The following is a 13,028-nucleotide window of genomic DNA, read 5'->3' as shown; positions in this document are numbered from 1 at the left end:
TTTACAGATTGAAGGTTTGTAGCAACCTTGTGTCAGGAGGCCTATTGGTGCCATTTTTCCAATAGCATTTGTTCACTTTAAGTCTGTCTGTCAGTTCAGTTCAGTTCAGTCGCTCAGTCATGTATGACTCTTTGCGACTCCATGGACTGCAGCACTCTAGGCCTCCCTGTCCATCACCGACTTCCAGAGCTTGCTCAAACTCATGTCCATTGAGTCGGTGATGCCATCCAACTATCTCATCCTCTGTCATCCCCTTCTCCTCCCGCCTTCAGTCATTCCCAGCATCAGGGTCTTTTCAAATGAGTCAGTTATTCGTATCAGGTGGACAAAGTATTGGAGTTTCAGCTTCAGCCTCAGTCCTTCCAATGAATATTCAGGACTGATTTCCTTTAGGATGGACTGGTTGGATCTCCTTGCAGTCCAAGGGACTCTCCAGAGTCTTCTCCAACACCACAGTTCAAAAGCATCAATTCTTCAGCACTCAACTTTCATTATAGTTCAACTCTCACATCCACACATGACTACTGGAAAAACCAAAGCCTTGACTAGACAGACCTTTGTTGGCAAAGTAATGTCTCTGCTTTTTAATAAGCTGTCTAGGTTGGTCATAACTTTTCTTCCAAGGAGCAAGCGTCACTTAATTTCATGGCTGCAGTTACCATCTGCAGTGATTTTGGAGCCCAGCGTTTCCCATGATGTACCCTGCATATAAGTTAAATAAGCATGGTGACCATATACAGCCTTGACATACTCCTTTCCCAATTTGGAAACAGTCTGTGGTTCCACGTCCAGTTATAATTTCTGCTTCCTGACCTGCATACAGATTTCTCAGGAGGCAGGTCAGGTGTGCTGGTATTCCCATCTCCTTCAAAATTTTCCACAGTTTGTTGTGATCCACACAGTCAAAGGCTTTGGCATAGTCAAGAAAGCAGAAGTAAATGTTTTTCTGGAACTTTCTTGCTTTTTCGATGATCTAACAGATGTTGGTAATTTGGTCTCTGGTTCCTCTGCCTTTTCTAAATCCATCCTGAACATCTGGAAGTTCATGGTTCACTTATTGTTGAAGCCTGGCTTGGAGAATTTTGAGCATTACTTTACTAGCGTGTGAGATGAGTACAATTGTGGGGTAGTTTGAGCATTCTTTGGGATTGCCTTTCTTTGAGACTGGAATGAAAACTGACCTTTTCCAGTCCTGTGGCCACTGCTGAGTTTTCCAAATTTGCTGACATTTTGAGTGCAGCACTTCCACAGCATCATCTTTTAGATTTGAAATAGCTCAACTGGAATTCCATCACCCCCTCTAGCTTTGTTTGTAGTGATGCTTCCTAAGGTCCACTTGATTTTGCATTCCAGGATGTCTGGCTCTAGGTAAGTGGTCACACCATCATGATTGGGTCATGAAGATCTTTTTTGTACAGTTCTTCTGTGTATTCTTGCCACCACTTCTTAATATCTTCTGCTTCTGTTAGGTCCATACCATTTCTGTCCTTTATTGAGCCCATCTTTGCATGAAAAGTTCTCTTGGTATCTCTAATTTTCTTGAAGAGATCTCTAGTCTTTCCCATTCTATTGTTTTCCTCTTTTTCTTTGCATTGATCACAGAAGAAGGCTTTCTTATCTCTCCTTGCTATTCTTTGGAACTCTGCATTCACATGGGAATATCTTTCCTTTTCTCCTTTGCTTCTCGCTTCTCTTCTTTTCACATTTCTTAGTCACACTTTGGTAATTCTCATAGTATTTCCCACTTTTTCATGATTATTATATTTGTGATGGTGAACCATGATCTTTGACGTTACTATTATAACTGTTGGGGGGAACCACAAACCACACTCATGTAAGATGGTCAACTTAATCAAACGTTGTGTATGTTCTGACTATTCCCCCTTCTCACTTCCTCCCCTTGGGCTTCCCTATCCCCTGAGGCACAACAGTATTGAAATTAAGGACCCCACAGTGGCCTCTAAGTGTTCAAGTGAAAGGAAGCCACACTCCCCTCAAAAGCCAGAAATGACTAGGCTTAGTGAGGAAAGCGTGTCAAGAGCAAAGACAGGCCGAAAGCTAGACCTCTTGTGCCAAACAATTAGCCAAGCTGTGAATGCAAAGGGAAAGTTCTTGAAGGAAATAAAAAATGCTACTCCGGGACTTCCCTGGAGTAACAGTGGTTGAGACTCTGCCTGCCAGTGCAGGGGACACGGGTTCGATCCCTGGTCTGGGAAGATCCCCAGTGCAGCGGGACAACATAGCCCGTGTGCCACAACTACCGAGCCTGTGCTCTAGAGCCTGAGGTCTGCAGCTACTGAGGTTTGCAGGCTCTAGAGCCTGTGCTCTACAACAAGAGAAGCTACCACAATGAGAAGCCCGCATACTCCAACTAGAGAGTAACCCCTGCTCGCCACAGCTAGAGAAAGCCCATGCAGCAATGAAGACCCAGTGCAGCCAGAAATAATATATATATTTTTTAATTAAAAAACAAGATGCTGCTCCAGTGAACACACAATGATAAGAAAGCAAAACAGCTTATTGTTGACATGGAGAAAGTTTTTATGGTCTGTCTGGATAGGAGATCAAACCTGCTCCAACGTTTCCTTAAGCCAAAGCTTAACCCAGAGCAAGGCCCCAACTCTTCAATTCTGTGAAGACTGGGAGAGGTGAGGAAGCTGCAGAAGAAAAGTTTGAAGATCGCATAGGTTGGCTCCCGGGGATTAAGGGAAGAAGTCATCGCCATAACATCCAAGTGAAAGGTGAAGCAGTAAATGCTGATATAAAAGCTGCAGCAAGTCATCCAGAAAACCTAGGCTAAGACAGCTAAGACAGGAGGCTACTCAGAACAACAGATTCTCAATGTAGACAAAAGAGCCGTCTACTGGAAGAAGATACCATCCAAGACTTTCATAGCTGAAGAGGAGAAGACAACGCCTGGCTTCAAAGCTTCAAAGACAGGCTGACTCCCTTGTTAGAGACTAATGAAGCTGGCGACTCTAAGTTGAAGCCAATGCTCATTTACCATTCTGAAAACCCTAGAGCCCTTAAGACTTATGCCAAATCTACTCTGCCTATGCTCTATAAACAGAAAAATGAAGCCTGGATGACAACTTATAACATGGTATACTGAATATTGCAAGCCCATTGTTGAGACCTCCTGCTCAGAAAAAAATATTTCTTTCAAAATATGATTCCTCATTGACAGTACACCTGGCCACCCAAGAGCTCTTACGGAGATAAACGACAAGATTTATGTTGTTTTCATGCCTGCTAACACAACCTCCATTCTGTACCCCTTGGGTCAAGGAGTAATTTTGACTTTCAAGTCTTATAACTTAAGAAATACATTTCTTTCTTTAGAAAAATCACTGTAGTATCTAAGGACCTTTATAATAAGAGAAAAAAATTAAAAACTCCTATGTTTTACTGTCACTGGCATCAAACTCTAATTTTCTACATTTCCTAATTCTCTGATTGTGGCACCAATGTCTCCAAAAAATGAATTGTGGCTCTTTGGCTCATGCGGCAAATTAATTTGAGACACTGACTGCAGAGAAATAGTCTATGAACTAAAACTACAAGGTACTGCTTTGGGTCTGGTCTGCTTGCTGAGTACCGTAAGTCTAACTGCAGCTGTGATGGCCCATGGAGAATGCAAACTTGTCAGCTTCAGCAACAATTATGCATGTAACACACATTACTCTAGGTAAACAGATAGGTTCCATAAAATATAAAAAACACAAGTTGTTTAATCTGTAAATATTTGATCCTCAGTAATCTTTAAAATGCTTCTAATGTTTTAAGACAGATCAAAACTCCACCATGATGTATGTCAAACATGAAAATCCTTCCCACAAGAATACTTCTTTCAGAGAATTGATAAACTTAGTAACTGCTAAAGGCACATAGGAAAGTATCAACTATATTTTAAGTATTAAAAAAATAAAGATATCTAGTGCAGAATTCAAACCTTTATGTCAAACTAGGTTATTTAAATTAAAAGTCAGTGATTTCATGAAGCTGGAAAACAAATTGAACTGACTTTTTAAAAAATGCAAAGGGTAAAAATGCTCACAAAAGATTGATTATTAAAGATGCTTCTAGTCTACAAATGTTAAGTAAACTAGGGCAGACCTGAACATTAAGTACTTGATTACTGTATTCCTTTATTACTAGTGTCTATAAAAGTGAAGTGAAAGTCACTCAGTCGTGTCCAACTCTTTTGCAACCCGTGGACTATACAGTGCATGGAATTCTCCAGGCCAGAATACTGGAGTGGGTAGCCTACTCCTTCTCCAGCAGATCTTCCCATTCCAGGAATCAAACTGGGGTCTCCTACATTGCAGGCAGATTCTTTTTTTTTTTTTTTTTTTAATGTTCAAAAGTTAATTTGGTTATATTATCAAATTATAGTTCTTCAGAGAGATGAAACTTGCTCTAAATTAGATTTGGGGAGGCATATCAAAACTAAATAATCTGCATATAAGACACACTCACATAAAAAGAAAAATACAGACGACCAAGGGTTCTTAAGTTGGGGGAGGCTATATTCCAACTTGGGGGAAGGGTGAAGGCATTCCAGTTCTGACGCTTGATCGTGATGTTTCCGAGTCCTGCAGTCTCCGAGTGTGGCAGGCTGCTGGGCCTGGCTGGACTCCCCACCCCTCTGCCGCACAGTATGCGATACCGGGCAACTGCAGTGTCAAGCTGGCACCGCTCCTGAGGCTCCTGAGTGTTTATCAACTCAGTAGGTCAAAAGTCTGCAGACACTGGGTGGAGCAGCAGTAAGCCACAAAACTCACAGTTGTCCTCCCCTGGTGCAGCCCTGCCACTGGCGTCTCTCTCAAGGGAAAGAGCTTGGGGTAGACGACCGCAAACGTGGGCTCACTGCACCGGTGAAAGTGCCCCGGGGGCAGTGCAGCAGCTCCAGGAGACTTCTGGGCAATGGGACTGGAGACAGAACGTCCAGATCTTTTAGAGAAGCGCGGTAGGTGTGATGCAGAGTCCTCATGGCCAGCTCCTGCAGAGGCAGGACGTGATCCTTCTCTGTCCCTGTGGCCTTCACCTCAGCAGGGAGGAAAACGGTTAGTTGCCCCACTGCACCCAATGACTTTGTTGTACAGAAAGGATGGCAAGCCTTTCAGATGAATGTTGTTATCCACGTACACGTATTGAAGTTCTCGAGATCTACCTAAATCAAGTGGCAAAAATGCAAGACGGTTTCCAGCCATGGAGAGCTCACTGAGGCTGGGCAGCTGGCAGAGGTGGCGCGGCACACACCATAGACAATTTCAGTCCACAGTGAGGTACTGGAGATAGGAATTGCAGTTGGTTATTAGCTAATCGAAGATGACGTAAAGCTCTCAGACGACCAATTTCTGGGCAAACGATTTCTAAGGCATTGTCACTAAGATCCAAACATTGTAGTTTTACAAGGGACCCAATGGCTTCCAGAACCACAACTATATTATTTGAATGAAGATACAGTTCCACAAGGTTTGGAAGCTTCTGAGAAAGGTTTTCTGGCAAGGTTGTAAGGGAGTTCCTTTTCATGTAGAGTCTCTCCAAGTACTGTAGTCCCTCATTTTTCAATAACTCTAATGGGAAATGCTACAGATTCCTGTAATTTAAGAACAAATTCTTGTGCTTTTCCAGCCTTGCCACAGAGATCGTCTTACAAAGTTCGGATGTCATGGCTGAACATATTCCATCAGGCACGCTGCAGTACTACATCTTGTCAAAATTGGTCCATTTCTCCGCCGGCAAAGCCAGCGCTCCCAAGCTGCAGGCGGATTCTTTACCAGCTGACCTACCAGGAAAGCTAATGTTTTTCTCAAGTTTATATAGGTTAAGTACAATTCCAGTGAAATACCTGTATCTTTGGAGGAGGAGAACTAAACTTGCCATTTCTTAGGCTAAGTAGAGGACTGTTCATTAGGTCCCCCCTACCCCACTGATTCTCCTGCCAAGCTTTCCCGCAGTGAGTACGCACTGGAAGTCAGGTGAGGCTTCATCACCTCCCAGCGCTGCCTCTCCGTGGTGTGTGGCTCCACTCTTAGACTCACTTCCACTCCCATCTTTGACCTCTCTTCCTCTGGGTGAAATCCCTCCCTTCGTTGCTCAATCTTAAAGCTACTTTCTGTTTCTCTTTTCCTTTTGCAACCATTTCTATGGCCCATTAAACTCTAAATCAGAATAATGGAATGGAAAAAAAATAATTTCCCTCCCTTGAGCACAAGGAACTATTAATCTTCCAATTTTTCATGGATGCGAGAGAAAGTTAATTATACTCTATAGTTTTCCAGTGTTGCAGAGAAAAATAAAACAAAGTTGTGAACTTTCTACCCAACTGTGGATTTGTCTACCTCTCCTCTTCTACCGGTTCTATCATATATTTTGAAGTTCTGTTGTTTATATACGCATTTAGGATGGATCCTCCTGGGCGGACCTCTAGTCCCCCTTCTTTTGTCAATAACACCCCTTTCTCATGAATTCTCTCTGTTGTTTGGGTGAGTCTAATCCCTCCCCCTGACTACCAGGTTGGTCCATGACACAGGCATGACCAAGGAGGGTACCACTGCCCCACCACTCCCATCCCCACGGCAATGGTTGACTTAGGAGTATATTCATCACACCAAGTGGGCTACTCAGAGCCAGTAAGCACATCCCAGGGAGTTTCACTGGGCTCCTAACCAAGTCTGAATATCTTTGAGCATGAGACATCTCACCTGCCTCAGGGGATTCATATGACATTAAGATTTAAATGCAAATTGTTACATGATTAGTAGTAGAACTAATAGCTCCCAAATAGTAGAGTAATAAAAAGAGGGGCAGGGGGCGGAGACCTATACAGTTCTATCCCAACTCAACATACAGCATTGACAAAGGGAAAGGAAAGAAAAAAAAAGGGAAAATTCATGGCAAATAGAAAGCAAAAATAAGATGGTTCGCAATAAATATAGTGGATATGAGTCACTTATTTAAAGATGTATTTATCACACTGAATGAAAAAAAGAAAAGAAAATCCAGCTACATGCTATAACCAAGACACTGTGCTGAAGCAAATTCATTCAGACGAGTTGAAAAGAATGAAATGGGAAAAATATACCATGCAAATGCTGATCAAAAAATGGTATAGCAATATTAATGTGGAATTAATATTGGAAAATCAAGTGGAATTACAGAAAAATAGTCCCTTTTGTAGCAAAGAAGATCCTCTTTTCTACAGTTATTTCTATAAAGTTAATTTTTTCCTTTCTTTTTTTTAATTGAAGGATAATTGCTTTACAGAATTTTGTTGTTTTCTGTCAAATATCAACATGAATCAGCCATAGGTATACATACATCCCCTCCCTCTTGAACCTAAATTAATTTATTTTTAGTTGAAGGATAATTGCTTTAAATAATGTGTTGATTTCTGCCATATATCAACATGAATTAGCCATCGGTATACATGAATACCTACGGGAGGTTCTCCCTCTTGCACGTCCCTCTCATCTCCCACCCCATCCCATCCCTCTGGGTTGTCACAGAGCACCTGAGTTGAGCTCCCTGCAATATACAGCAAAGTTCCCACTGGCTATCTATTTTACACACGGTACTATGTAAGTTTCCATGCTTCTCTCTCAATTGTCCCAACTTCTTTTTCCCCCACTGTGTTGACAACTTTGCTCCTATGTCTGTGTCTCCGCTGATGCCCTGAAAATAGATTCATCAGTACCATCTTTCTAGATTTCATATATATACATTAATATACAATATTTGTTTTTCTCTTTCCAACTTACTTTATGTAACAGGCTCTAGTTTCATCTGCCTCATTAGGACTGACTCAAATGTGTTCCTTTTTATGGTCGAATAATATTCCATTATATATATGTACCACAACTTCTTTATCCATTCACCCGTTGATGGACATCTAGGTTGCTTCCATGTCCTAGCTATTGTAAATAGGGCTGTGATGAAAATTTGGGTACATGCATCTCTTTTGATTATGGTTTTCTTACAGCATATGCCCAGTAATGGGATTGTTGGGTCATATGGTAGCTCTATTCCTAGTTTTTTAAGGAATCTCTATACTGTTCTCCATAGTGACTGTATCAATTTACATTCCCACCAACAGTACAAGAGAGTATTCTTTTCTCCACACCCTCTCCAGCACTTATTGTTTGTAGACTTTTTGATGATGGCTATTCTGACCAGTGTGAGGTGATAAATCATTGTACTTTTGATTTGCATCTCTCTAATAATGAGTGATGTTGGGCATCTTTTCATGTCTTTATTAACCATCTTATGTCTTCTTTGGAGAAATGTCTGTTTAGGTCTTCTGTCCATTTTTTGATTGCTTTCCTGGTTATTGATATTTTTAGCAGGACATGTGGGCATCCAGAACAAACACTATTTTCCAGTCTCTCGGGCATGATCTACGTTTGGACCATTAAGATGTGAGCAAAACTATTGTGTAGTCGCTTCTTGTGTCGTGTGTGTTCTTGGGAGGGACAGTTCTGGAGGTCACTGCTATTAATATCAACCTAGCCACATAATGCATCTCTCACTTTCTCAGGCTGTGACAGAAGTGCTGAAGCTGAGCTCATTTGCAATCGAAATGCATGTGTACGGTGGTACTCAGAATACTGCATTAATTTGTGTATGAACAAAAGGTATGTTATTTTATTCATCTTCAAATTGTTTATAAATTGTGCACCCTTATATAATGCCTCCCATGGCTATGATGTCGCTGCCCTTTACCCTATGGATTAAGGCTTTAGTCCCACAGTACGGACTGGGGAGAAACACCTGGACCGGGGCGGGGGCGGGGGGACGGGCAGTGTCCCTCCTGTGGCGGCAGATGCCACTTCCCCTGCGCCTGGATCACAAGAGGTGCTTCCTCAAGGACTCTCCCTAACCTTGTGGTCTGGAGAGAAAGAAAATCCCCCCTTGGGCTTCACACTTTCTGTCTTTACTAGTCTCTTAAGCATTCCGACTGAATTCTTGCTGCAGTCTAGCTGTGTCGGCTGATGCTCACTCCTTGTCTCTCCCGGTGGGCACTTGTTTCCTCTTGGATTTCATTCTAGTTGGTTGTCCTCAGTTCTCCCATGGGTTCAATAAATATTGTCAACTTGTCATTTTTCCAACTTAAAAAAAAAAAATCTTTGCAGTGGTGGGAGTAATATGCTTTCCAGGTTGCCCCATCTAGGACAGAAACTGGAAGACAGAGTTAAGTTACTTTTTTAAAGGAAAAGAAAATATATCATTTTGCTCACTCAGTTTATGGACTGAATAGTATTCATTTTTTCATATAGTAAATTGCCATTTGCTTCTTTAGTTAAAGTTTTTCTCCATTAAAAAAAATTGAAGTATGGCTGATTCATAATGTTTCAGGTGTATAGCAAAGTGATTCAGTTATACATGTATCCATACATGTGTGTGTTTTCTTTTTCAGATTCTTTTCCATTATAGGTTATTACAAGATCTTGAATATAGCTCCCTGTGCTATACAGTAGATCCTTGTTGTTTATTTTATATATACTAGTGTGTGTCTATTAATCCCAAACTCCTAATTTATTCCTCCCTCCCCCTTTCCCCTTTCATTCCATAAGTCTGTGTTCTATGTCTAATGAATCTGTTTCTGTTTAGTAAATAAGTTCATTTGTATCATTTTTTTTAGATTCCACAGATAAGTGATATTAGAAGATATTCGTCTTTCTTGTCTGATTTTCCTTCACTTAATATGATCATCTCTAGGTACATCCACATTGCTGCAAACGGCATTATTTCACGATTTTTATGGCTGAGTAATAGTTCATTGTGTATATTTACTACATCTTCTTTATCCATTCATCTGCCAGTGGACATTTAGGTTGCTTCCATGTCCTGCCTCTTGTAAACAGTGCTGCTGAGGACACTGGGGTGTATGTATCTTTTTGAATTAGAGTTTTGTCTGAATATATGTCCAAAAGTGGGATTGCCAGATCACTTAGTAGTTCTAGTCTTCTAAAGAATCTCCATAGTGTTTCCAGAGTGGCTCCATCAGTTTACATTCCCACCAACAGTGTAGAACAGTTAGTTCCCTTTTCCTCACACCCTCTCTGGTATTTATTATTTGGCGGTTTGATTCTTATAATCCCATGAGGTAAGTGACTGCTCTTCCCATTTACAGCTGAGGTTTGGAGAGGACTCGGGCAGGCACGGGGGTTTCCTCTGATCCTGCCTCACTGCCTGAGCACCACTGCTCTGTGCTGCCTTCTGAGATCACGGGGTGTGAGCGTGAGATTAAGGGGGAAGCTAGGGAGGAGGCAGACCACCTGTGTCCTTAGCCAGTGCTCGGACGAGCTTTAAGGCCTGAGCTGGGGAATGACAGAGGTGCTCAGGGTGAGGAGAGAGAACGGCATGGTCTGTAGTGCACTTCGTATGTGGACTCAGGAGGAAGCAGGTCTTGGGGAAAAGACCACTGGCTGAAGAAATGCAGAAGGCTTTCTTCTGAGCTTTTCACTGCCCCCACAACAGAGCATGGAGTCCTAACAACTTGGAATCTGGGCTCAGAACCAGGGCAGGGGTGGAGGCTCTCCCAATGTTGGGGAATTTAGGCCTTGGCCCTGTGTGTGGGGATTGGGGGTGGAGGAATGTGTATGGAAAATCCATGATGGGGATGGAGCTACTAGAAACAAGACTGACGCTTCTGCTCAGAAGCACTCCCAACCCCAGGACAGAAGTGTGGGTTTGTAGCACCTTCCTTTAATATACAAACATACACAATCTTTTTGTGGATTTCTCTAGAAGATTTTGATTATGTATTTATCCACACATTCATTCATTTTTTTCATTCATTTATTAATCAATAAACATTCACTGAAGAAAGTAGGGAAAACCACTAGACCATTCAGGTAGGACCTAAATCAAATCCCTTACGATCATACAGTGGAAGTGACAAGTAGATTCAAGAGATTAGATCTGATAGACATAATGCCTGAAGAACTATGTTTGGAGGTTTGTGATATTGTACAGTAGGCAGTGATCAAGACCATCCCCAAGAAAAAGAAATGCTAAAAGGCAAAACAGTTATCTGAGGAGGACTTACAAATAGCTGTGAAAAGAAGAGAAGCAAAAGGCAAAGGAGTAAAGGAAAGGTATATTTTTTGTTGTTGTTGTTTTGGCTTTTTTTTAAAATGTTTTGGCTTTTTGGCTGCAAAGCACGTGGGATTTTAGTTTCCCATTGGGGATTGAACTCACACTCCCTGCATTGGAAGGCAAAGTCTTAACCATGGACCATCAGGGAAGTCCCAAGGCATTTATTTTTGAGAGGGGATTTTATCTTTTTAGAAAGCACAGACAGAACCCAATATGCCCTAGACCAGGGTGTACAATATAATATGTATCTTCTGCAGGCCGCATGACCTCTGTCACAGCTAATCCCTCTGCCATTTAAGCATGAAAGTAGCCATGGACAATACACCAAAACCTGGACACAGCATGGCTATGTTCCAATAAAACTTTATTTACAATCCAGGCAGTGAGCCAGAAGAGGCCCAGAGCCATAATCTGGCAGCCTGTGCCCCAGGCCAACCCCGGAAGCCTGAATCTCCCCTGTAGTGTAAACGCTTTTCTCCTGCGTTTGCCCAGATGGATGCTCTGGCTCTGCCTGGCCATTACACAGCCCCCAAAGAAGCCTCCCACTGGGAGATGCTGCCAAAGTCTGACCACAGCCCTGGGCCGAACTTGTGCTTTTCTGCATCCTGTCCAGGGAGGCCCAGCTCATTCTTGAAGCCCTGTTGCCTGCAGGCTGTCCGGGTGCCAGTGTCCACCCTGGATGCCCACTCTGGACAGTGCCTGTGCTCATCTGACCTCCTTCACGCCTTCTCCCACTGAAACTGATCTATTAGGAGAAGAGGTAAGACAGCCACTTCATAAGCCTAAAAGTATCGATCACCCATCATACATCCACTCACCACTAATCCACTGGAACAAAGCCAGAAGGTGGACTTTCAGAGCCTCTGATGAACCTTGTAGCGTGTGACCTGGAGTGTCTGGGCCCAAGGCTGGTGGACCTGACTTGTCTTTAGAGATGGACTTGGGGATGCGCCTGCCTGCAGGAGCAAATCAGAGGTGCTCCTCAGATTGGAGCCCATTTAATGGTCCAGCCATTGGCATTTTTTTTCCCAGTGGAGTTCCTGGTCAGTTTCCTAGAGGTCCCCACCCCAGATAGGACACTGACACTCTCTGTTTGTGTGGCCATAGGGCCACTAGCTAAGGGGTATGTAATTCTGACCATGCGCCTGAAAAGGCTCGTGCGCTCCCTAACCTCTGTATCCCTCAAAGAGACCCTTGGCCAGTTTGTAGCAGGCCTCTCTTCCCTCTCCCCCAACCCTTCATCACCACTCCCACCATACCTCCTTCACACAGAACCTCTGCAGAAGGCAGAAGGAACCCTGCCAGGCTCCTGTGAGTTGGTGCAGACACCCGTAGCTTTCATCCAAGGTCCTTCTGGTCTTCTGTCCCCACCATTCCTCCCTGTCACCAGCTTTTCCCTCACTTTAGCCCCCACTCTAGCTACAGCCAGCTAATTATGACAAAGCTGCTTCCCGTTTGATATGGCGAGCAGATTTACGGGGAGTGGGGGTCAGAAGGAGTAATTATTTACTAGAATATCAGGAAGCAGGGGGCAGTTACACAAGAGGTTTTGGGAAACCAAGCTGATTCAGATGACTCAGATAGGATTCATTTCGTCTCATTCCAATGCCTTTAGCTTTCTAAGGCACCGGGGCCTTGGAATGCAGAAGCAATTTCTCTGTATTGATCTCTGAAGAAATTGCATTGGCAGGAGTTGTGAGTTTGATCCCTGAGTCGGGAAGATCACTCCAGTATTCTTGCCTGGGAGATCCCATGGACAGAGGAGCCTGACGGGCTACCGTCCATAGGGCCGCAAAGAGTCCGTGGGGCCCCAAAGAGTCTATGGGGCTGCAAAAAGCTGGACACGACTGAAGTGACAGAGCACACACATCAAAGAAGTTAAACCAATAGGCACTTTTATTTTTGCCTCCAGACTTTTAATT

General features: G+C 43.0%; 1 pseudogene; it reads right to left on the bottom strand.

Annotated features, from left to right (window-relative positions):
- Positions 1–4,564: 4,564 nt before the first annotated feature.
- LOC122684805 lies at positions 4,565–5,761 on the bottom strand (annotated as a pseudogene).
- Between the last annotated feature and the right edge of the window lie 7,267 nt (positions 5,762–13,028).

The sequence above is a fragment of the Cervus elaphus genome, chromosome 27, assembly GCF_910594005.1.
Source record: "Cervus elaphus chromosome 27, mCerEla1.1, whole genome shotgun sequence".
Classification (NCBI taxonomy): domain Eukaryota; kingdom Metazoa; phylum Chordata; class Mammalia; order Artiodactyla; family Cervidae; genus Cervus; species Cervus elaphus.
The sequence above is the reverse complement of the archived record's forward strand: the minus strand, read 5'-3'. Positions and strand labels throughout refer to the sequence as shown.